This window comes from Phascolarctos cinereus, unplaced genomic scaffold (genome assembly GCF_003287225.1).
Source record: "Phascolarctos cinereus isolate Bilbo 61053 unplaced genomic scaffold, phaCin_HiC Scaffold_4;HRSCAF=312, whole genome shotgun sequence".
Classification (NCBI taxonomy): Eukaryota; Metazoa; Chordata; class Mammalia; order Diprotodontia; family Phascolarctidae; genus Phascolarctos; species Phascolarctos cinereus.
The window spans coordinates 93,657,048-93,682,511 of record NW_027555847.1 but is presented as its reverse complement, the minus strand read 5'-3'; the positions used below and the strand labels follow the sequence as shown (position 1 = coordinate 93,682,511).

Below are 25,464 nucleotides of genomic sequence, written 5' to 3'. Positions count from 1 at the left end.
TCTAGGTAATAATTCCTCATGTTACTTCAAATTTTAATATTTACAACAGCAAGAAAATTTAATCTTAGGATGTCTGTAAAATTTATTTAGTATTTGACTTTTGTGCCATCTTTACAGGATTGCTGCTTTAATGTGTCTTTTGCTGATTGGCATTATCAGTTTGTCTACTTTTCTATCCCTTAGTCATATGGTTTGGAGCTGGAAGAGGGTTAGAAGTTACCTAGTCCAATTTTCCATTTCACAGATGAAGAAATTGAGATCCAGAGGGGCAAAGGGACTAGCCCACAGATCACATCGATAGTGACAGAGGTGATATTTGAACCTAGGTCTCCTGGCTCCGAAGTCCAGTGCTCTTTCTACTATACCTTGTTGCTTCAAGGCATTCTATTCTCTTCATGTTTTTCTTCTGTATTCTATTTCATATTAGAAAATAAGAATTTAAGAATAAAACAAAAAATGATTAAATTCCAGTCTGCATATTTTTAGCACCTTAGGTGTTCCATTGTCGGATGGAATGGTGGTGAAAGCAACAGGTTGGTAGAATAGGAAAACAGCGAAAAAAAAGATGAGTCAGAAGTGGTGGAACCAGAAGGCAGCGGCAAATATCTGGCCTGTTTATGCTGTAAGAATCTTTTTCATCTGTGTATTAAGAGATTGTGGAAAAACATGTTGCAACTTTTGCTTTTATCCTCACTGCTCTAAGCTTTGACATTTGTGCTCCTTGTTTGGCTCTTCAATTGTACTGTAATTTTTTCATATTCAGTCTCACCAGATAGCTCCTTAAGGACAAGAATAGTGTTTTATCATTTAATAAACAAGCATATATTAAGTGCCTCCTATGTGCTAGACACTATGGTAGGCACTGGGGATACTAATTAGAAATCAAACAGTACCAGTCCTCAAGGAACATATATTCTGTTAAGAGACAGCGTATACGCAAGAATATGCAGAATATAGACAAAATTATTGCAAGATAATTTTGGGAAGGGAGGGCACTATGAGCTTGGGGGGATTAGGAAAAGCTTCATGTAGAAGGTGGTACTTGAGCTAAATTTAAATGGAACATGGTGAGGAAGGGAGTGAGTTCCAAATTTGAGGAATGGCCAGTGAAAAGTCACAGATTTAGTGGTGTTTGAAGAACAGCATGAAGGCCAGTTTGGCCTGATTTTAGACTATGGAAAGTATGATAATATTGGAAAGGTAATGTATAATACTATTTGCTAAGTTGTGAAAGGCTTTAAATGCTAACAGAAGAGTTTTATCCTAGAGGCACTTGGGAGCCACTGGAATTTATTGAGTAGGGGAATGACAAGATAAGAGCTTCCATTTAGGAAAGTCTCCTAGGCAGCTCTGGCAGTTGGAATAGCTGAGATGATGATGGCCTGAGCAAGGGTGGTGGCCACCTGACTAGAGAGGGCTTGGATGTGAGAGATGTTGTGGAGGTAAAAATGGCAATATATGGCAGATGAATGTATATATTGGAAGGATGGTGGTGCCCTCTACAGGAATAGGAAAATTCTGAAGGGTTCTTGGGGGAAAAATAGAAGTTCAAATTTGGACTTTGAGATGGGATTAGAACTCAAGAGAGAGACTAAGGCTGGACATATAAATCTGTGAGATATATGCATACGTTTGATAATTAAACCGTGGGAACTGATGAGGTCACCAAGTGAGAGAGAGTAGAGTGAGCCTAGAGCCTTAGTAGACATCTACCGTTTAGGGAATTGATATGGATGATGAACCAGCAAAGGAGACTGAGAAGGTGGAGTCAGACAACCAGGAGATAACTGGTGACATGAAACCTCAGAGGAAAGAATATTGATTTATTTTTTATTTTATTTAATTTTTCTTTGTAAAGATGTTTCCTTCTCTTAATTTTTGAAATTTTTAGTTTTTGATACTCACTTTTATAAGATTTTGAGTTCCAAATTTTTTTCTCCCTATTGCCTCCCTTCTTTCCCCACCCACCTTCTCAAGATGGCAAGCAATTTGATATAGGCTATACATGTATGATCATATTAAATATATTTCTACATTAGTCATGTTGTAAAAAAAGAATCAACAAAAGGAAAAAACAAAAAAAAAATAGTATGCTTCAGTCTGTGCCTTCAGATTCCATAGTTCTTCCTCAGGATGTGGATGGTATTTTCCATCATGAGCCTTTTGGAATTGTCTTAGATCACTGTATTGCTGAGAAGAGCTAAGTCTATCAAAGTTGGTCATGGCACAGTGTTGCTGTTACAATGTTCTCCTGGTTCTGCTCACTTCACTCAGCATCAGTTCATGTAAATCTTTCCAGGTTTTTTCTGAAATCCACCTGTTCATCATTTTTTTTTTCTTTTGGATCATTTTCCAATTTTTTTTTTTAGTTAATCAATTTCTTTTTAGTTTTCAAAATTCACTTCCATAAGCTTTTGAGTTTTAAATTTTCTCCTTCTCCCTCCTTTCTCCCCTCCTCAAGACAGTGTGCAATCTGACATAGGCTCTACATATGCATTCAGTTTAAACATATTTTCACATTAGTCATGTTGTAAAGAAGAATTAGGACCGATAGGAGGAACCACGAGAAAGAAGAAACAAAACAACAACAAAAAAGAGAGCAAATAGTATGCTTCAAGCTGCATTCGGACTCCATAGTTCTTTTCTGAATGTGGACAGCATTTTCCATCATAAATCTTTTGGAGTTGTCTTAGATCCTTGCATGCTGAGAAGGGTTAAGTCTATCAGTATTAGTCATCACAAAACATGGCTGTTATTGTGTTCAATGTTTTCCTGGTTCTGCTCACTAGACTTACCATCAGTTCTTATAAGTCTTTCTAGGTTTTTCTGAAGTTTGCCTGCTTACCGTTTCTTATAGCACAATAGTATCCCATTATATTCATATACCACAACTTGTTCAGCCATTCCCCAGTTGATGGGCATCCCCTCAGTTTCCAATTCTTGGCCACCACAAAAGGAGCTGCTACAAATATTTTTGTACATGTGGATCCTTTCCCATTTTTTAAGATCTCTTTGGAATATGGACCTAGTAGTGGTATTGCTGGATCAATAGGTATGCACAGTTTTATAGCCCTTTGGGCATAGTTCCAAATTGCTCTCCAGAATGATTGGATCATACCAGGAATGCAGGGCTAGTTCAGTATTAGGAAAACTATCATCATAATTGACCTTATCAACAACAAGAGTAACAGGAATCATATGATTATCTCAATAGGTGCAGAAAAAGCATTTCACAAAATACAACACCCATTCCTATCAAAAACACTAGAGAGCATAGGAATAAAAATGGAGTCTTCCTTAAAGTGATAGCATATATCAAAAACCATTAGCAAGCATTATATAAAATGGGGATAAGCTAGAAGCATTTCCAGTAAGATCGGGCGTGAAACAAGGATGTCCATTATCACCACTGTTATTCAATATTGTGCTAGAAATGTTAGCTGTAGCAGTTAGAGAAGAAACAGAAATTGAAGGAATTAGAATAGGCAAAGAAGAAACAAGGCTATCATTCTTTGCAGATGGTATGGTAAATTTAGAGAATCCTAAAGGATCAAGTAAAAAAATTACTGAAATAATAAACAAATTTAGCAAAGTTTCAGGATATAAAATAAACCCATACAAATCATCGGCATTTCTATATATTACTAACAAAGTACAGCAGCAAGAGATAGAGAAATTAATTCCATTTAAAATTACTGTAGACAGAATGATTGGATCAGTTCAGAACTCCACCAGCAATGCATTAGTGTTCCAGTTTGAGGAAAGAGTATTTAGGTGGAGGGTATGGTTAATGGTTTTAAATGCTCCAGATTTGTCAATTAAGAGAAGATTGATAACTTTGGAGATAGAAGTTTCAGTTGGCTAATGAGATGGGAAGCCAGATTGTAAAGATTTAAAAAATGAAATGAGAGAATAGACAATAAATAACTTTAACAGATGTTGATATTTACAGAATCTGAGTTAGAAGGAAGCTCAGAGGTCATTTAGAATACAACCCATAAATGAATGAGAAACTTCTTTAGAATGAGCCTTAGGAGGAGGCATCCAGGCTGTTTTAAGACTTGTAGTGAAAGGGGGGCATCTAGGTGGCCCAGTGAATAGAGCACCGGCCCTGGATTCAGGAGGACCTGAGTTCAAATCCGGCCTCAGACACATAACAGTTACTAGCTGTGTGACCCTGGGCAAGTCACTTAACCCCCATTGCCGCTCCCCCAAAAAAGGACTTGTAGTGAAGGAGAACTTGCTATTTCTCAAAGGAGGCAATCAACTTTACTTCAGTACAGTTCTAGTGTTTAGATGGAACATTTATGAAGAGCTTACTCTGTACCAGCATTTCCTTTTTATAGAGCTAAAATAATCCTCTTTGCAACTTCCATTGCTTTCGTTTCTGCCTTCTAGAGCCGTAATAAATCTGATTCTTTTTCCATGTGACAGCCCTTCAAATACTTTAAGATGAGGATTTTGCCTTGCCTAAGTGGTCTTTTCTGCAGGCTAAGAATTGCCTAGTTCCTCTAGCCCCTCATAGAAGTGCTTCCCCTGACCATTCTGGTCGCCTTTTTCTGAAACTACTTTAGCTCCTGTCAGTGGCCTTAAAATTTGTCTTAAAAGTTGATATGATTCTTTTTTTTTTTTTTGATGTGATTCTTTAGGTAGGGTGACTACTGGGAAACTTTCCCATCCCAAAGGCTCCTTCCCCTAAAAGCATTCAAGTTTCTTTTGATTTGTGACAGGCTGACATGATAATCCATATGAATTTTCATTCTCTTCTGTGTCTTTCTAATATAAGACAAGCAGCACTAATGAGTACATTTCAAGGTTTAAATAACATTTTGAACTGTGAAGGGCAAGGGCCAAGGGAGATGATGACGTTTCTGGAGTTGTTGAGGTGAGTGAAGAGAAATTTGCTAGGCTAGGAGGAAGATAGTACTTAAAAGGAGGACTTGATTAGTGTACAGGTTTCTGAAGCAAGTTAACATGTTAGAAGTGATGAGCTGGGGCACAGGAAGAGAGAAGATACATAGACTAGGATGTAGTGAGACAGGAATTTACATTTGGTGACTTTAAAATTGATCCATGCTTCAGGTCCCAGATCCCAGCCTCCCTCTTATTTCTACCGGCAAGTACATACTTCGGTGATGGAATTAAAGGACATAAACTCTGCTTTCTAAAAAGGACCTCATAGTGCATTTCAGACGTTAAAGTAACAAACTTGAGTAAACCAGTTGCTGCATGCAGTGCAGGCCAGGTGAGGCCATCACTACCACCTTGACCAACAATTTCCCTCAGACCCTGATAGAGACAGCCCAGGACCTTGAACTCAAGAGCTTTGGCAATCACAGGGTCTCCCAGGCTACTAAACTTGCTTCCATTCCAGCTCAGCCCCTACAATCACCATTGAGGGGATAAATCACTGTGAATTAGGGGCTCATCTTCCTTATCCCCACTAGCCACCACAATTGCCAACTGATTGCCACAACCAGGCAGATGATCACATCCCTCTCCATACTACTGGTCCTGCTTTCAGCCCAGCACTCACAGCCATCATCCTGGGGGGCAGCTTCTGTGGAAAAGGGGCCAGCTATCCCTACCACCTGCCAACCAATTGCTCCCATAGGGCAGGTTGGACAGCCCAGCTGAAGCAGTAAGCAGGGTGCCTTGGGGAAGAGATAGGAGGCAGCGTGTTCCAGGTAGAGCAGGCTTCCGCCACCACCATCTTGACCACCCTCTCCTCTCAGACCCTGGATGGAGATAAATAAGGACCCTGAACCCAGGAGCCTAGGAAATGGTAGTGCTTGAAGCTCCCTGCCTGAACCTGTCCTCCTGGGAAGCATCCCTGTGGAGGTTGCTGCCTGGTAACTGCTCTTGAAGGAGCAACAGCCACTAAAGCCCTTGGCCCTATCAAAGGTTTCAGCCTCAGATATGGATATGATTTGTCAGGCACCCTGAGGACTACAGAAGCATTCCATCTCATTTGCAGATGAAACTTTCCATGTGTGCTGTCTGCCCCATTAGAATGTGAGCTCTTTGGGAGCAGGGCCTGTCTTTGCTATTTGTATTTCCAGTACTTAGTACTTTGCACGTAGTAAACACTGAATCATTATTTTATTCTGACTAGGCATTACTTCACAACTGTATATCACAACTGGACAATAGATTTAGCAGAAAAGGGATATACTAAAACGTGCCAATTCAGTTGGATTTCTGCTTGGTAGAATCCAGATTACCTAAGTTGGAGTTTAATCTTACCATCAATGTGTTTTGGTTTGGCATCTTTTTCTCTGAATCTGTGGGTTTTATAGGTGTAGAGAACTTCCATTGAAAAAATTCTGAACAATAGATCAGCAACTGTTGAGCAACTTTGAGACACTTGGCTGGGCACTGACAGGTTACATCACTTGCCGTGAATCACATAACAAGTTTCTGCTAGTGTTGGTACTTGATGCCAAGTTTTCCTGACCTCAGAGGTAGGTAGCCCTCTATCCAGTATTTGATTAGAGTTGTTAAGAGTTTAAGGTCCAAACTCTTGGATACATTCTGAAATTTAGAATGCTTGATCAAGTAATATGGAAAGATCCATATGACATTATGGTCCTTAAATCATATTGATAATGAGTCAAATTTTTGAGTAAGAGGAGTTTTACAGCCGTGATCCTTTACTCAAGACTGTATTTACTCTGGATATAGTGATAGAAGGTAATTGAGAATTCTAGAAAACTGCTAATTGAATATTTTAAATGGCATAGAAAAGTTTTTTTAAATTAGATTTTCCAGTAATTGTTTTATTTTTAAGTTGGCTGACAGGGCATCAATAAACTTATATTTTTAAAATGCATTTAGTACTTATTCACGCATGTGCTGAGTAAAATAACTATATTCATAAAGTATTGTGCCCATTCTTTAACAATTTGGAACGATGCCTCAGTTTTGGTTCTGACTTTTCCACTTGTGCCTTGACTCCTGTCCTTTTCAAAGATAAATGAGATCTTCTCTGAGAAGTGTTTTGGAGCTCTTTAGGAAAATCTATTTAATTTCAGTATAGTATTTGTCACACTATCTAACAGACTGTGGCATATTAGTGACTTCCTGTTCTATTAATTTTATTTTATTTTTAAAACATTATATATGTTTAATGTTTTAAAATTTTGAGTTCCAAATTCTCTTCCTCTCACCCCTCCCCCATTCACTGAGAAGGCAGTCAATATGAAATCAATTCTGTGTGTTAAATCATACAACACATTTTCATATTAGCCATATCATTAAAAAATAAAGTGAGAAAATTGTACTTCAGTTTGCACGCAGCATCCATCAGTTCTTTCTCTCTGGAGGTAGATAGAATTTCTTTATCATGAGTCCTTTGGAATTGTCTTGGACCACTGTATTGATCAGAGTAGCCAAGTCTTTCACAGTATATTACCATTACAACATTGCTATTACTTTGCTCAATGATCTCTCAGTTCTTCTCACTTCACTTTTCATCAGTTCATATAGGTCTTGTGTTTCTTCTGACACCACTCTGCTAGTTGTTTCTTATAGCACAAAGGACTCTGTCACCATCATATACTTGTTCAGTCATTCCCCCATTGAACATCCCCTCAATTTCTAATTCTTTGTCACCACAAAAAGAGCTGCTATAAATATTTTTGTACATATAGGTCCTTTCCCTTTTTCTTTGATCTCTTTGGACTGCAGACCTAGTAGTAGTATTGCTAGATCAAAGGTTATGCACAGTTTTATAGGCATTTGGGCATCGTTCCAAATTGCTCTCCAGAATGGTTGGACCAGTTCACTACTCTACCAGCAGTTCATTGATGTGACTATTTTCCTACATCCCCTCCAGCATTTGTCATTTCTGATAGGGGTAAGCTGGTACCTTAGAGTTGTTTTAATTTGCCTTTCTCTAATCAGTAGTGATGTAGAGCATTTTCTCATATGACTATAGGTAGCTTTCTATATATTTGAAAAACGAGTCCCTTATCAGAGAAGCTTGTTGTAAAATTTTTTGTTATTAGTTCATTGTTTATGATACCTTTTAGCAAAATGTAGTTTCCCTGATTATCTCTTTCAATTAGATCTAATTTTGCTTTTGCTTTGTCTGAGATCATTAATCCCCCCCCATCCTCTTTGCTTCAGCTAAAGCATATTAGATTCTGCTCCAGCCCTTCATTTGAACTCTCTGTATCTTTCTGTTCCCAAATGTGTTTCTTATGTACAACATATTCTTGCGTTCTAGTCTCTAAGCCATTCTGCTGTCTGCTTCTGTTCTATAAGGTAGCTCATCCCATTCCCATTCCTAATTATGGTCATGAACGGAATTTACTTCCACCTCATTTTCATTTGTTTATCCTTCTCTCTCTTTTTATCCTGTCCTTCCTCTGTCTTGCTTTGGAACGCTGCCTCCCCAATCTCCCTTATCTCCTCCCCAATTCCTTTCAATCTCTTATCTCCTTCCCCTCCTGTCTCCCTATTGGGTAAGATAGATTTCTGTACCCAATTGAGTGTGTATAATATTCTCTCTTTGAACCAATTTGATAAGACTGAGGATCAAGCATTGCCTGTTCTCTCCCACTCCCATTTTCCCCTCCGTTATAAAAGTTTTTCCTTGCATGCCTCTTTTATGTGAGGAAATTTTTCCATTCTACCTCTCCCTTCTCCCAGTGAATACCTCTTTCTCACTTTCACTTTTTTTTTTGAGATCATCCCAACGCAATTGACTTACAAACTCATGTCATCTGTCTATGTAGATTCCTTCTAACTTTGGTGATAATTATGAAGTTCTTGTGAGTTAAATGTATCATCTTTCCATCTTTTACCCTCTGTCTATACAGACTCCTTTTAATTGCTCTAGTAATGATAAAATTCTTATGTTACATGTATCGTAGGAATGTAAACCATTTAATTCCATTGAGTCCCTTATAATTAACTCTGTCATGTTTACTTTTTTATACATCTCTTAAGTCTTCTGTTTGAATGTCAGACTTTCTATTCAGCTCTGGTCTTTTCATCAAGAGTTTTTGGAAGTCTTCTGTTTAATTAAATATCCTTTTCTTCCCCCCCTGAAGGATTATACTCAATTTTGCTGGGTAGGTTTTTCTTGGTTGTAATCCTAACTCCTTTTGCAATATATTCTAAAACCTCTGCTTCTTTAAGCTGGAAGCTGCTAAATCTTGTATGATCCTCTCCGTGGCTCCAAGATATTTGAATGATTTCTTTTTGGCTGCTTGTAATATTTTCTACTGGAGTTCTGGAATTTGCCTATAATATTCCTGTGAATTTTCATTTTGGGCTCTCTTTCTGGAGGTGATTGGATTTTTTTCATTGTCTCTTTTACCCTCTGGATCTAAAGGTATCAGGAAAGTTTTCCTTGATCATTTCTTGAAATATGATGTCTGGGCTCTGTTTTTGATCATGCCTTTCAGGTAGTCCATTAATTCTTAAATTATCTCTCCTTGATGTATTTTCCAGGTCAGTTGTTTTTCTCATGAACACTTCACTCCCCCCCCCTTCTCCTTCTTTTAACTTTGTTTTATTGTTTCTTGAAGTCTCGTGAAGTCATTAGTTTGCTTCCACTTACATAATTCTAATTTTTAAGGAATTATTTTCTTCAGTGAGCTTTTGTATCTCGTTTTCCATTTGGCCAATTCTGCTTTTTAAGGAATTCTTTTATTCTGTGAATTTTTGTACCTCCTTTTCTATTTGGCCTATTCTGTTTTTCAAGGAGTTCTTTTCTTTTATGAATTTTTGCGCCTCTTTTACTATTAGGTTTTTTAAGATGATTTTATGTGTTTGTGTTTGTGTGCTTCTTTTACCAAGCTATTAATTTTCATGTTTTTCTTGTGTCCCTCTCATTTCTTTCCCCCACTTTTTCCTCTGTCACGCTTATCCCTTTCTTTAACTCTTCGAGGAATTCTTGCTGGCTTTGGGTCCAGTTAGCATTTTTCTCTGAGTCTTTCCTTGTACCTGTTTTCACATTGTTATCTTCTTCTAAGTTTATGTTTTGGTCTTCCAGACCACTGGAGTAATTTTTTATATTCAAGGTGGTTTCTTTTTTTTTTTGCTTATTGTTTCAGCCTATTTCTTGACTTTTAACTTTATGTTAAAGTTGGGTTCTGCTTACCCAAGTTTGGGGAGGTGCTGTGCCAGGCTTCAGGCTTTTTCTTGTTGCTGTTTTCAGAGCTAGTTCTGGGAGTCTGCAAGTTTGTGGTGCCTTCATGGTGATGTCCTGGAAGAGGTGTGGTTACTGTACTCTGGTTTTTATCCAGGAAGGGCCCCTGCTCCTCTGCAGCCACAAGTACCGGCGCTTCTCTTGGGCCTGGAACTGTGACAAGGGTCCCTGCTCCCTTGTGACCAGTCATAAGCGCTCTTCTATATCCTGGAACTATGACCCACAACTGCATATGGGTGAGTCCTCCTGACTTCAGGGCCGGTGCTCCATCCCCTGCACCACGTAGCTGCCCCAGAAGCTGACTCTTAAAAGTAATGTCTGGTTACCTTTTCTTAGCTGATGCTGCTTTTGGTCAGAAGGAGATAAGAAATTAGGAGGGTTATTTTGCTTTTAAATTAGCTACCAGTTCATGGTATATAGGAAATATTGTCTTAAAAAAAAAGGTGTAATCCAGAGCTGTCAAACTCCCAGTTCTGGCAGCTGGCAAAACTCCCTAGTTCTGCTCTAATCAGATTGAAATGTAATTGGGACATATTTAACAAAATAAATAAAAATACTACAACATGGATAATGTTAATTTGTGGGGTTTAGGAGCTGCTAGGTGGTGTGGTGCATAGAGTACTGGCTCTGGATAGTTCAAATGCGGCCTCAGACACATAACACTCGCTAGCTGTGTGACTCTGGATAAGTCAGTTAACCCTAATTGCCTCAACAAAAAAAATAAATTAATTTTAAAAAAAGAGCTGTCTTTAAAAAAAAAATTGTGGGTTTTGTTTTAAAGTCAACATGTAGTCTGAAGGACTCCATTTCTACCTGAATTTGACTCCACTGGCGTAAGCTTTTGTTTGCTTAGTTTGGAATTCCCTCTTCTTCCCTACTTTTTTTCATTACTTCTCTTGATATTTTTTGTTATGAATTTTGTTATTACTTTTCTAGCTCTATAAAGTAATTCTTTAGAAGTTTGATTGGAATGGTACTGAATAAGTAAATTAATTTATGTAATATTAACATTTTATTATGTCCTACTATTGAACAATTAATAGTTCTCTAATTATTTAAATCTTTGTGTAAAGAATTTTTTGTAATTATGGTCATAAAGTTAGTGAAAGGCTTTTATATATTTTATTGATTAAAAAAAACCCCTGCTCCTTGTTTTACATATCATCATCATTATCATGCTGTAAATGTTTTTTTACATGTAGGTCCTTTTCCCATTTTTATGATCTCTTTGGAATATAGACTTAGAAATGGTATTGCTGGATCAAAGGGTATGCACATTTTTTAGTCCTTTGGCCATAGTTCCAAATTGCCCTCCAAAAGGGTTGGATCAGTTCACAACTCCACCAACAATGCATTAGTGTTCCAATTTTCTCACATCTTCTCCAACATTTATCATTTACCTGTTTTGTCATGTTGGCCAATCTGATAGGTGTGATGTGGTACCTCAGAGTTGTTTTGATTTGCATTTTTCTAATCAGTAGTGATTTAGAGCATTTTTTCGAATGACTATAGGTAGCTTTCATTTCTTCCTCTGAAAACTGCCTGTTCATATCCTTTGACCATTTATCAATGGGGGAATGACTTGTATTCTTATAAATTTGACTTAGTTCTCTATATATTTTAGAAATCAGGCCCTTACCAGAGATACTGGTTACAAAAATTCTTTCCCAGTTTTTTACTTCCCTCCTAATCTTGGTTGCATTGGCTTTGTTTGTGCAAAAACTTTTCAATTTAATGTAATCAAAATTATCCATTTTACCTTTCATAATGTTCTCTATCTCTTGTTTGGTCATAAATTCTTCCATTCTCCATAAATCTGACAGTTTGCTTATAGTATCAGTCTTTATATCTAAATCGTGTACCCATTTTGACTTTATTTTGGTATAGGGTGTAAGATGTTGGTCTATGCCTAGTTTGTGCCATATTCTTTTCCAGTTTTCCCAGCAGTTTTTGTCAAATAGTGAGTTCTTATCCCAGAAGCTGGAGTCTTTGGGTTTATCAAAAAGTGGATTGCTATGGTCATTGACTACTGTGCCTTGTGTACATAACCTATTCCATTGAATCTATTTCTTAGGCAGTACCAAGTATATTTGATGATTGCTGCTTTATAATACAATTTAAGATCTGGTATGGCTAGGCCACCTTCCCTAGCATTTCTTTTCATTAGTTTCCTTGATACTCTGGACCTTTTGTTTTTCCAGATGAATTTTGTTATTTTTTCTAGCTCTAAAATAATTTTGGTAGCTTGATTGGTATGGCACTGAATAATAAACTAGCTTAGATAGAACCGTCATTTTTATTATATTAGCCTGGCCTGCCCATGAGCAACTGTTTTTCCAGTTATATAGATCTAACTTTATTTGTGTGAAAAGTGTTTTGTAATTTTAATTTTTTTAAAGACTCTTTATTAAATTTTTTTATTGCCTTATGGTCAGTAAAAGATTCATTAAATTTTTCTGCTTTTGTTTGTGAAGTTTTTAATGACCTAAAATGGTCTTTTTTTTTTTTGTGAAGGTGCTGTGTACAGTTGAAAGGTAGGTCTTCTTTCTATTCCCATTCTGTATTCTCCACAGGCCTATCATATCTAACTTTTATAAAATTCTCTTCAGGTCCTTCATTTCTTTTTTCTTTATTTTTTGGTTAAATTTATCTAGGTCTGAAAGAGGATAAATTTAGGTCCCCTGCTATTATAGTTTTATTGTCTGTTTCTTCCTGTAAGGAATTTAAATGCTATGCCATTTGAAGCATATATATTTAGTATTGATCTTTATTCATTATCTGTGGTACCTTTCAGCAAAGTGCAGTTTCCTTATTTCTTTTAATTTGGTTAGTTTTTGCTATTGCTTTGATGAGGTCATGAGCATTATGACTGCCTTTTTTACTTTAGTGGAAGCATAATAGAGTCTGCTCTAGACCTTTATTTTACCTCCTTGTATGTGTTTCTTGTAAACAGCATATTGTTGGATTTGTTTTTTTAAAAATTATTTATTTTTAGTTTTTAACTTTCACTTTCATGAGATTTTGAGTTTTAAATCTTCTCCCCTCCCTTTCCCTCCCTCCCAAGAGAGTGCACAATCTTATATAGGTTCTACTTATATATTGATATTAAACATATTTTCCCATTAGTCACAATGTAAAGAACAATTAGAACTAATGGGAGGAACCATGAGAATGAAGCAATAAAACAAAACAACAAAGGAGAAGGAGGGCAAATAGTCTGCTTCCATCTGCATTCAGACTCCATGGTTCTTTCTCTGGATGTGGATAGCCTTTGCCATTGGGAGTTAGATTTGGGTTTCTAATCCATTTCTTCTGTTTTCTAGGTGAGTCTTCCCATTCACGTTCATGATTGTTAATTGTGTTTTTCCCTTTGCCTTATTCTCTTGGGCTTTTCCTTTTCTTTGTTTCAGAAGAGGTTGTTTTACATCTGACAGATCCAGTTGCAGATCCAGAATACACAGTGTATGTGTGTTCTTCCCTCCTTTCACTGCTTCAGATGAGAATGAGGTTCAGATGTCACCAGCTCTATTTCCTCTTCATTATATAAATGTCTGCTTGTGCTCCCCGTTTATGTGAGACAATTTTCCACATTCTTTCTCTCCCTTCACTTTCTCCCAGTGTATTCCTCTTCCTTTTACATCTTTTTCCTTTTGATTTTTAAAAAAAGATTATCAAAACATAGCAGAATCACTCTTGGGCCCTCTGTCTAGACCATTTGTCTGATTGCTGGTGTTGGTAGAGGTCCGAGGGCTTACATGTGTTATCTCCCCATATAAGAATGTAAACTGGTAGTCTGTCGTGATTGCTTGCTCATGTTTAGCTTTTTATTCTTCTCTTGATTCTTGTGTTTGAAGAATTGTATTGAATTATTGTGTTGTATTTTCTACTCAGCTCTGATCCTTAAAGGGCAGCTAGGTAGCACGGTGGATAGAGTATCAGAAGAGATGAGTTCAGATCCTGCCTCACAGTTATTTAGCTTTTTGACCCTGGGCAAGTCACTTAACCTTGTTTGCCTTAGTTTCCTCATCTGTAAAATGAACTAGAGAAGGAAATGGCAAACCACCCCAGTATCTTTGCCAAGAAAACCCCAAATGAATTCATGAACCATCAGATATGACTGAAATGACTAAGCAATAGCAATAATGATCCTTAAATCATCTCTCTTCAATTTGTTTTCTAGATCTAGTTTTCATAGTCAGTAAGCATTTATTGAGTGCCTACTGTGTGTCAGGCACTGAGCTAAGCACTGAGGATTCAAAGAATGCAATAAGATAGTCCCTGCACTCGAGCAGCTTACAATTTAATGGGGGAAGCAACACATAAAAAGAAGATGGGGGGGGCAAGATACCTACCATAGGGGCATGATGAAGTCTTACAACTGGGTTGAGAAATGATGAGGTCAATGCCCTGGGCATCCTCCTTAAATTGTAGAGAATCTGGAAGCAACTCAATGACTACCTTCTACCCTCTTCAGCCAGAGGGAGGGAGGTACCCCAGAGGTGGGGGGAATTGAGGAGGAGTGAATTTCAGAGATGAAGTCATCTTGCAAGATGATGAATTTTTGGCTATCACAAAGTCCAGGAGAAGAGTTGAATGCATCAGTTGTTTTTGCTATGAGACAACTTCCTATTTTCTTCTATTTTTTTCAGTTTTTTATTTTGTTTTAATATTTCATGATGTCTCATGGAGTTAGTAGCTTCTATTTGGTTAATTTTAACTTTCAGGAAATAATTTTTGTCTTTTTAACTTTTGCTTTATATCCCTTTCAGTAATTCTGGTGGTATTCATTTCCAAAGTGTGTTTGTTTTTAAACCTTTGCTTGTAGATAATTTTGAGTCCTTTTCCTTTGGGTTTGTGTCTTGAACTTCCCTGTTGCCATGTGGTTCTTTAGGGTCAGGTTTTTTTTTTGTTATTTGCTCATTCTTCCAGCCTAATTCTTAACTTTGGACTTTGTTAATGCTGGGCTTTGCACATTTCTAGGAATAGCGTCTGGGCTGAACTTCTTTCCTCTTGCATCCTTCTTCTGTTTTCACAGTTCAGACTGGACTCCTGAAAAGCTTTTTGAATGCAATATAGGAGTTAATCTGTAAATAAGGAGTTAATATGTCCTCAAAAGGTGAAGACAGAAAGATTATTTAAGTTGTGGTCTTCCACAAAATAGGTCTAGCCATTCAAGTTTTTTTTTAATATGGAAACTTTATTAATTCTTCAATAATACATAGTGCTTTGTTCCTCTTTTAGGCACTGGCTATATTCTATTTTTTAAAAAATTTTTTAAATATAAATTTATTTATTTTTAGTTTTCAACATTCACTTCCACAACTTTTTGAGTTCCAAATTTTCACCCCCTCTCACCCCTCCCCCCACCCCAAGATGGCATGCATTCTGAATATCCCTTTCCCTAGTCTGTCCTCTCTTCTATCTCTCCCCCCCTTCTCTTATGCCCTTCCCCTTCTATTTTCCTATAGGGCAGGATAGACTTCTGTACCCCATTTCCTGTATTTCTTATTTCCCAGTAGCATGTGAAAACATTTTTTTAAACATATGTTTTTAAAACTTGAGGTTTCAGATTTCCTCTCTTCCTCCCTCCCCACCCACCCTCATTGAAAAGGCAAGCAACTCAATATAGGTTGTACATGTCCATTCAAGTTATAACCCACTTTCAGAACTACAGCTGTGGATGACTGCAGCCTACATAGATGTGTGAAAAAAGGAAAGTAACAAGTGCATGTTTACCTGAATCCATATATTTAGGAACACACTGGCTGTTAAATTAATTAATCAAATAGTTTTGTTGTTGTCTAGTATAAAAAAGGGCCCAAAACAAACTGGTAAAATGAGATTATCTGTATATTTGAACTTTTGTATTCTTTTTATTCCTAACTTTTGTTGTTGTTGTTGTTGTTCGGCCTTTAAGGCACGTCCATCTCTTTGTGAGACCCCATGGACCACAGCAGACCCTCTGTTTTCCACTGTCTCTCGAAGTCTTTCCAAGTTCATGTTTGTTGTTTCCATGACACTATCTATCCATTTCTTTCTTTGCTATCCCCTTTTCCTTTTGCCTTCAGTCTTTCCCAACAACAGGATCTTTTCTAATGAGTCCCGCCTTATTGTTTATGTGGCCAGAGTGTTTAAGCTTCAGCTTCAATATTTAATCTTTTAGTGAATAGCCTGAATTAGTTTCTTTTAGTCTTGACCTGTTTGATCTCCTTTGTCCAAGAGACTCTCAGAAGTTTTCTCCAGCTCCACAGTTTGAAAGTGTCAATTTTGTGGCACTCAGCTCTCCTTATAGTCCAACTCTCACAGCCATACATTGCTGGTGGAAAAACCATAGCTTAAACTATGCAGACCTTTGTTGGCAAGGTAATGTCTCTGCATTTTAGTATGCTGTCCAGATTAGCTTTCCTTCCAAGGAGCAAGTGTCTTTTAATTTCATGGCTGCAGTTGTTGTCTGCAGTGATATTAGAGCCCAAGATCATATAATCTGACACTGCTTCTATTTCTTCTTCCTCTGTTTGCCAAGAAGTGATGGGACCACTTACTTACCAGGATGTTAGTTTTTTGATGTTAGGCTTCAAGCCAGCTTTTACATTCTCTTCTTTCACTCTTGTCAAGAGGCTTTAGTCCTCTTCGCTTTCTACCATCAGAGTGGTCTCATCTGCATATTGGAGATTCCAGACAGCTGTAGGTCAAGCTTTTGATTCATCCAGTCTGGTATTTTGCATCATGTACTCTGAATATAAGTTAAATAAAGTTACAACATAGAGCCATATTGTACTTCTTTTTCAGTAGTAAACCAGTCAGTTGTTTCATGTTCAGTTCTAACTGTTGCTTCTTGGCCTGCATGTAGGTTCCTCAGGAGACAAGGAAGATGATCTGGTACTCCCATCTCTTTGAGGACTTGAACATTTTGTTGTGCTCCATACAGTTAAAGGCTTTAGTGTAGTCAGTGAACTAGAAATAGATGTTTGTCTGAAACTCCTTTGCATTCTCTATAATCCAGCAAATGTTGGCAATTTGGTCTCTAGTTCCTTTGCCTCTTTGAAAACCAGCCTGTTCTGGTAATTCTTGGTTCACATGTTGCTGAAGTCAAGCTTGCAGAATCTTAAGCATAATCTTGCTGGCATGTGAAATGAGTGCAGTTGTTCAGTAATTTGAATATTCCTTGGGATTGACCTTCTTTAGGATTGGGATGTAAACTGATCTTTTCCAATCCTGTGGCAACTGTTGAGTTTTCCAAATTTGCTGGCATATTGAGTGCCACAGTTTAGCAGCAGCATCTTTTAGGATTTTAAATAGCTCAGCTGGAATTCCGTCACCTCTACTAGCCTTATTGCTAGAGATATTTCCAAAGGCCTACTTGTCTTCATTCTCCAAGATATCTGGCTCTAGATCAGTAACCACACCATCAAGGTTATCAGTGATGTTAGGATCTTTCTTGTATAGTTTTTCTGCATATTCTTGCCACTTCTTCTTAATCTCTTCTACTTCTATTAAGTATTTTTGTCTTTTTTCATGCCCATTTTTGCATAAAATGTTGCCATGATATTTCTGATTTTCTTGAAGGGGATCTCTTGTCTTTCCCATTCATTTTTTTTTCTTTTTCTTTGCATTGCTCACTTAGGAAAACCTTATCTCCCCTTATTCTCTGGAATTCTGCATTCAGTTGTTTATATCTTTCCTTTTCTGCTTTACTTTTCACTCCCCCCTCCCATTTATTAAGCCTCATCTAACAGCCATTTTGCTTTCTTGCTTTTTTTTTTCAAATGTTTTTTATTGTTACCTTCCTTACAGTATTGCAAACCTCTGTCCTTAGTTCTTCATGCACTGTCTACCAAATCTCATCCTTTAAATCTATCCATCAACTCCACTTTATATTCATAAGGGATATTATTTAGGTTCTACCTATAAGGTCTGGTGTCATCTCTTATCATTTTAGTACTGTCCATTGGATTTTCTTTGCAAAGACATTGAAATGGTTTGCCATTTCCTTCACTTTTCATCTGAATGCTCCACTATGACCTGTCTTGAGTAACCTGCACTGTGTAGCTCATTGTTTCATTGAGCTATTGTAAGCCCCTCTGCCATGACAAGACAGTGATCCAGGGGGCAGGAGTGAGGTGTTCCTAGCTACAAGAAATTAATATTTGGCTACATTAATGATAGTTTTCAGCTTACTGCATTCAAGTGATGAGTAAATGTGTTGTTTTCACATTCACTTTAAACAGCAGTGGCCTTGGGGGCAGCTAGGTGGCGCAGTGGATAGAGCACCAGCCCTGAAGTCAGGAGGATCTGAGTTCAAATATGGCCTCAGACCAAACACTTGACACTAGCTGTGTCACCCTGGGCAAGTCACTTAACCCCAATTGCCTTAAAAAAAAAAAACCAGCAGTGACCTTGTAAGAAGTAGTAAATCTAGAGTCCAAGGATACTGTCTGAGGGAGGCTTTTAAGAGTCTTCTTCACCCCTCTGAACTTCAGAATCCTCTTCTACAAAAAGGGAATGACACACTGTCTCACAGGGCAATTGTGAGGATTTAGCATGGAAGCATTATTGAAATGTAAAATGTTTAGGATTTTGCTTTTCCCCTCTGTAGAACTTTCTTTTTACTTCATCTCTTAGCACTCATGTACACAATTTATATTATATAACACTTTTTCATCTGTTGCTTTGTAATTATTAATTATATTGCATGTGTGTTTATTTCCCCCAAAAGATAAAGATTTCAAGGGCAAAAGATAATTTATTATTTTTATTTATTTTTAGTATTTCAAGCACTGTTATGTTATATAGTCAGTCCTCAAAATAAGGATATCCCAATTCCCAGAGACTATTTAATAAGGAAAGGGATGATACTAATTCAGTATTAATTACTAACTGCAGGCTATGGGAGTCCAAAGATAATAAACCAAGTAATACAATAACTTGCCTGCCTGTGACTTTTCTGTTACAGTCTCCCTCTCAAACTCTTAAATGCTGTTCTGAATGTTTAAAGATAAACAAATTATTCATGAAAATTAAATAATATTTTTACTCAACACTATATAATTGTATAAAATATATACACTTAACAGAAGTACAACAGGCTGTTTATCTTGCTTGTTTTCTCTTACCTGTTCTAGCCATATACAATCCTATGTATGGATACAGAAAAAAAGATGTGATTGAGTCCATTACCAGTTCATTTTACTTAATTTTAATGAGGCTTTCAGTGCTCGTCAGTAATCTTTATTCACCTGGTGGGCTAAAAAGCATTCCCTGTTACAGCTGTTCAAAAATGTTTTCCCCAGCGAGCCCAAGTCTCACTCACCCCACACTCTCAGCAAGTGACCTCATCTCTTTGTTAACAGTGCTCTTGGGGGTTTCCCACCTCTCAACCTCAAAATTTCTCTCATCCTTTACTTATTCACCAAATATTGATTGGATGCCCAACAGTGCGACACATTGTGGGAGAATATAAAGGCAACACTGTGGACAATGATGTAAGACACATATATAAATAACTTACATGCAGGGTTGGTTGTGAAAGTACAGAAGGGGTTGTGGTACTTCAGAAGGAAAGATAGAAAGAATCATAAAAACCAGAAGGAAGAGTATGTAAAATCTTAAAGAAAAACTAAAGCGCCTTGACCAATGTTGTATTACTTAGGAAAATGAACATCATCCAAGGATAGGAAGGAGCCCATTGATCATTTAGAAATCATGGAACAGCAAGAAACTCCAAAATGGTTCAAAAGGGAAATAAAATTCTTGAATAAACCTATGTCAAATTAGATCTCTCAGTGCAGAATTCAAGAACAGAGTAAGGAAAATTGAATAGATTATGGAGAATCTAAAGGGGTAGAAGGTCAAAGAGAGAATAATAAGATTTGGAACAAAGAAGTTAAATGATGGTAAGTTTGGCGGTGGAGAAAAGGCAACAGTGTAAGTACAATGCAAGAATTCTGTATCAACTAAATCAACTGACATTGATAACAGTATGAAGAGTGACTCTATAAGGATTATAGCTTTCCCAGAATTTGACATATTCAGAAAAACTTTAAAACCACAGTAGAGGAAATAATGTAAGAAAATTGTCTAGAACTTCTGAATACAGAAAACAGTGCATTGATTGAGAAAACTTACATATTGCCATCGGATAAAAACAAAGAGTAACAAAAAACCAGACATAATTCAAACTACAAGGCATGCAATGTTTAAATTTAACAATTTGAGTAACAAATTTTACAAGCTGCTAGGGGAAATAATCACCTGAAGGAAAGACAGTTGTAAGAACTTAGGCGTATTCTGCATTCACGAGAGTTTGCAGAAGAGAATGGAATAGTAAATTCCAAAATACAAAGGCATTAAAACTACAGCCCATTTCAGTGTACTTTACAAACCTGTGCCTGATCATCATCAGAAACAAAATGGATATCCTAAAAAGGGAAGCTTTACTGAGAAGATTGCATCTGAATTAAATTTAAAAAAAAATTTTTTTTTTTGGATAAACTTGCAGTGGATTTGCTAGGTAGAAAGATATGGTCATTTTGGATACATTTCATATTGCTCTCGAAAGTGTGCTTGGGAAGATTTATATGTGCTCAGTGTAGTAAGTAGAACTAAGAGAGAATTTACACAATAATGATGACACTGTCCAGTAAATCAGTGTTAAAAAGATATCAGAATGTTTACCAATGCAGTGATCAAAATTCTACTCTAGACTCACTCTAGGCTAGAGTACTGGTAGTGAAACATTTTTTTCTCTCACAGGCAGAGGCAGTAAACTGTAGGTGTGGAATGAGGCATGTGTTGTTAAACATGGCAAATGTGTTGTTTGTTTTGTTCAAGTATACTTTCTTCCCAGGGAGGTTATGGGTGGGAGGCAGGAAAGGTGGTCGTTGGGAAGTGATATTAATGGTTAAAAATCAATTAAACATTAATTTACAAAGTAAAAGTGTACTAATCCACAGTTCCACCAACTATGTAGTAACTCTGTCTTCTCCTTCCCAACCTCATGTACGTTGACAAAAATACATCCTACTTATCTTAATGTTCATAAGGAACATGTTCTGATTAGAGAATTGGAACTTTTTTTATATTAGGGAATGTGTATTATTAGTCTTGTTATAGATTCTGGATGTCAGACCTTCATCTGATATAGTACAACAAATTTTTTTCCCTCAATTTGTTTTTTCTTTTGACTCTGGAAAGATGGCTTTTTGCTGTACAAAGTCTATTTATTTTGTAATTCTGTAATCAAACATTAATTTTGTCTTCAGCTATTTCTGCTTAGATAAAAATGTCCCTTTTCTCCACAGTTGATACAAACATTTGTCTTTTAGTTTAAGAAAAAAATTAATTTGCTTTAAAATTAGGAGTTTGTGGTTAAGTAATTTTTTTTTGCTTGTAGCTATCCAGTTTATCCAGTAGTTTTTTAAAATAATGATTCCTTTCTCTAGCATTTTTAAAGTGTGGGTTTACAAAACAGTATTATTAATTTCTGCTATGTGGTAGGCACTGTGTCTTGCACTGGGGATACAAAGAAAGGCCAGACAGCAGAACCAAAATCTGAAAGCTCAAACATCAGGGTCAGATAGACAGTATGGGGCAGAGGCCAGTCCTCTATTCCCTACACCAGGTTGTCTCTCATTCTTTAATAGTATTCTTAAAATTTTTTTAGAAATTATTTTCTGTTCCAAATTCTCTCCTTTCCTCCACACCCTCCCTAATCCGTTGAGAGAGCAACAAATATGATACCTTTTATACATATAGTCATGCAAAACATATTTTGCATTAGCTATATTCCAGGGGGAGAAAGCAAGAAAAATATGCTCCATTCTGTACTCTGAGTCCATCAGTTTCTTTTCTGGAGGTGGATAACATTTTACATACATAGTAACAGCAGTATTACAAAGGTAACCAACTTTGAAAGACTTACTGGGTAGCTGATCAATATGATGATCTACCACAACTCCCCAGTGTCTGCAGATCTCTCTTTCTGTCCTTCTAAGCTGACTTGGGCTGGAAAAATGAGTCACTGACTTTTTCTTTTTTTGTTACTCCACTCAGAATTTTACTTGATGCCTTTTTAAAAAATCTTATAGAGGGTTGGTTTGGGAGAGCTCAGCAGAAATGCTTAATTCACTCTGCCATCTTGGTTCCAGCCCCTTAGAGTTACTAAGTCTTTTAAAGTTGATTATCTTTACAATATTGCTATTGCTATGTATATTGTTTTCTAGTTCTACTCACTTTGATTTTCATTAGTTCATATAGATCTTCTCAAGTTTTTCTAAAACCATTCTCTTCCTAATTTCTTACAGCACAATAGTATTCTATCTTATTTATATGCCATAACTTGTTTGATTGATGGGCGTTGCATCTAATTTCAGTTCTTTGCAGCTACAAAAAGAATCACTATAATTATTTTTGTACATATGAGTCATTTCCCTCTTTTTTTGATCTCTTTGGGATATAAACTTATCTCTGGGTCAAAGGTATGCACAGTTTAATATCTTTTGGAGTATACTTCCAAATTGCTTTCTAGAGTGGTGGGAGTCATTCATAGCTTGTCTAGTAGTACATTAGTGTACCTATTTTCCTACATCCCCACTAGCATTAGTAATTTTCCTCTACATAAGCATAAGTCTGTGGTAGCACAGACTTACAATTTGGAACATACGCAAATAATATATATATAATACAATATAATAGATTTTTAATATGGGTGTTGATAGCGTAGAGGCAGCTAGGTGGCACAGTGGATAGAATGCTAGGCTTAGCGTCTGGAAGACTCATCTTCGTGAGTTCAAATCCAGCCTCAGACACCTACTAGCTGTGTGACCTTGGGCAAGTCACTTAACTCTATTTGCATCAGTTTCCTCATCTATAAAATGAGCTGGAGAAGGAAATGTGAAGTAACTCCAGTATCTTTGCCAAGAAAACACCGAATAGGATTACGAAGAGATCAGATACAATTGAAAATATTCTTTGATCAGTTAGGGAATGGTTCATATTCTTAGAAATTTGACTTAATTCCTGTGTATGTATGTGTGTATTAGAAATGAGACCTTTATCAGAGAAATTTACTGTAAAGATTTTTTTCCAGGTTACTACTTTTCCTCTAATTTTAAATGCATTGGTTTCATTTTGTGCATAAAATTTAATTTTATTAATCAAAATTATCCATCTTACCTCCTGTAAACATTTCTGTCTCTTGGGCATAAACCATTCCCCTATCTCTAGATGTGATAGGTAATTTCTTTCCTGCTCCACTAATTTGCTTATGATATTCACCCTTTTGAGCTTATCTTGGCAAAAGCCTACATGAACCAGAAAAAATACTCGTCTGGGCCATGGTGCCATTGAATGGCAGGTAAATCTTTTTCTAGAGAAGAAAGAAATAAAAGGAAATGTCACTCTTCACACTTGAATCTGCAAGATGAAATTACGTTGAAAGAATAGAATGAAAATGCGTGCGTTTAAAACATTTGTAGGAAGAAGGCTTATTTTTCTCTCTGAAAGACATGACTGAAGTTGATCCAGATATATCAATATGTGAGCTTGCCTTCTTAAGCCTTAAGCCTTCATCTCTTGGGTGTCCTCTGATCATTTTTTCCTGAAGTCTTACACTTTCCTAGTTTTTTCATGTTTCAGTATTATTCAGTGAAACTCTACAAAGTTTTGGCATGCGTCTTGTTTACTCTGATGCACTCAGACATTTTTACTGTGGTCCATATCAATTAATTTTTTTTATTCTGAATGTAAACACCAAGAAACCCAGCATTTGCCTAAATACGACAGAATCCCAAAAGAAGATTCTATGTGAAACCTTGAATCTCTATTTCTTAATAATTTTTTAAAAGTACATAATAAATTTCTGTCAGTCAGTAAACTATATGACAGGCCCTGTGCTAAGTGCTGGGATTACATAGTAGTTTACAGTCTAATGGGGGGAGATAACATGCAAAAGGAAACTGAAAGGGAGGGAGGGGAGAAAGTTTCCAATTTAGGAACATGATGGAGTTAAACCTAAAGAGACTGTCTGGTAGAAAATGAAGAATTGACTAGTCTGTGAGCTCTCTTTAATTGAAGGCTTTGGGCAGAGGTTTTTTTTTTTTGTTTTTTTTCCTCTGCCTTCCAGCCCTGCAATCAGAGAGGCAGAGAGTATTCTAAGGGTAATGAAAAGGTATGACTACCAAAGATGATGCAGTCTTCCAGGATAATGGATAATGGAATCTTCCTGGAATCATGATAACTGACTTATCTGTTCCTTCATTGGTTTTATTTTCCTTTATAACTTTATTCCCGCTTGCCACGTCTTTGCTTGTTTCCTAGTTGTTTAATGTAATTCTATACCAAACTGCTAGTGTGTGTTTGTTATACTGTCCTTTGTTTCAGATAAGAATGAAATTCTTATCTGCTCCTCTTACCCCATTTTTCTTGTTTATACTGTTCGACTCCCTTCTTCCTCCTTTCTATACATCATTTTAAAAAAAATTCCCCCTTTATCTTCCTCTTTTTAAACCCCTCTGAATAGAACCTGTTCCTCATTTTTTAATGAAAAAACTCTGTCAGTGTCTTTACTAGATTTTAAAGTTCTAGAAGGACACTTCTATCTTTTCCCCTATTAGAATGTTATCACTTTATTATCATACAACTCCCTCTAATTACTCAAAAAAATTTTTCTTTCTAGATTTCTCTTGACTTTGTGTTTGCATTTTAGAGTTACTACTCAGCTCTCTTCTTTTCATCAGAAATGCTTGAAAACCCAATCCATAAAAAGTCAATTTTTTTCTCTGAAGAATTGTAAGAGCAAGTTATTATTATTATTATTAATTATTATTATTATTTTTGGCGAGGCAGTCAGGGTTAAGTGACTTGCCCAGAGTCACACAGCTAGTCAAGTTTCTGAGGCTGAATTTGAACTCAAGTCCTCCTGACTCCAAGGCTAGAGCCTCTATCCATTGTGCCATCTAGCCGTCCCTAGCAAGTCGTTTCTGATCGTAAACTTATTTATCTTGCTTTTTGGAGTACTATGTTCCAGTATCTCTCATTTATGATAGAAGCTGCCAAGTGTGTGATTCTAGCTGTAGTTTCTTGGTACTTGAACTGCTTCTCTCTAGAGTATTTTTTCTTTGATTCTCTGGATTTTAGCTATGACACCTCTGGGCCTTTCCTCTTTTGGAGGTGATCAGCTGGTGATTAATGGATTCTTTGTAATTTTTACTTTGACCTCTGGGTCTGATAGATCTGAGCAATTTAAATTCAATCTTTTTCTTAAATCTTGATTTTTCAGGGAGTCCAATGATTTTTGTATTATC

The 25,464-nt window shown here is 36.7% G+C and overlaps 1 protein-coding gene across 4 annotated transcripts in view; it reads left to right on the top strand.

Annotated features, from left to right (window-relative positions):
- SCAP (SREBF chaperone) overlaps positions 1-25,464 on the top strand; it is a 106,201-nt gene that overhangs the window by 2,437 nt on the left and 78,300 nt on the right. The window contains exon 2 of one of the 4 annotated variants that reach the window (XM_020999146.2): positions 10,260-10,398. The exons of the other annotated variants lie outside the window; for them this stretch is intronic. The gene's annotated coding sequence lies outside the window, so the exon portion shown is untranslated. The remainder of the gene's footprint in view (positions 1-10,259; positions 10,399-25,464) is intronic. 4 annotated transcript variants of the gene reach the window in all.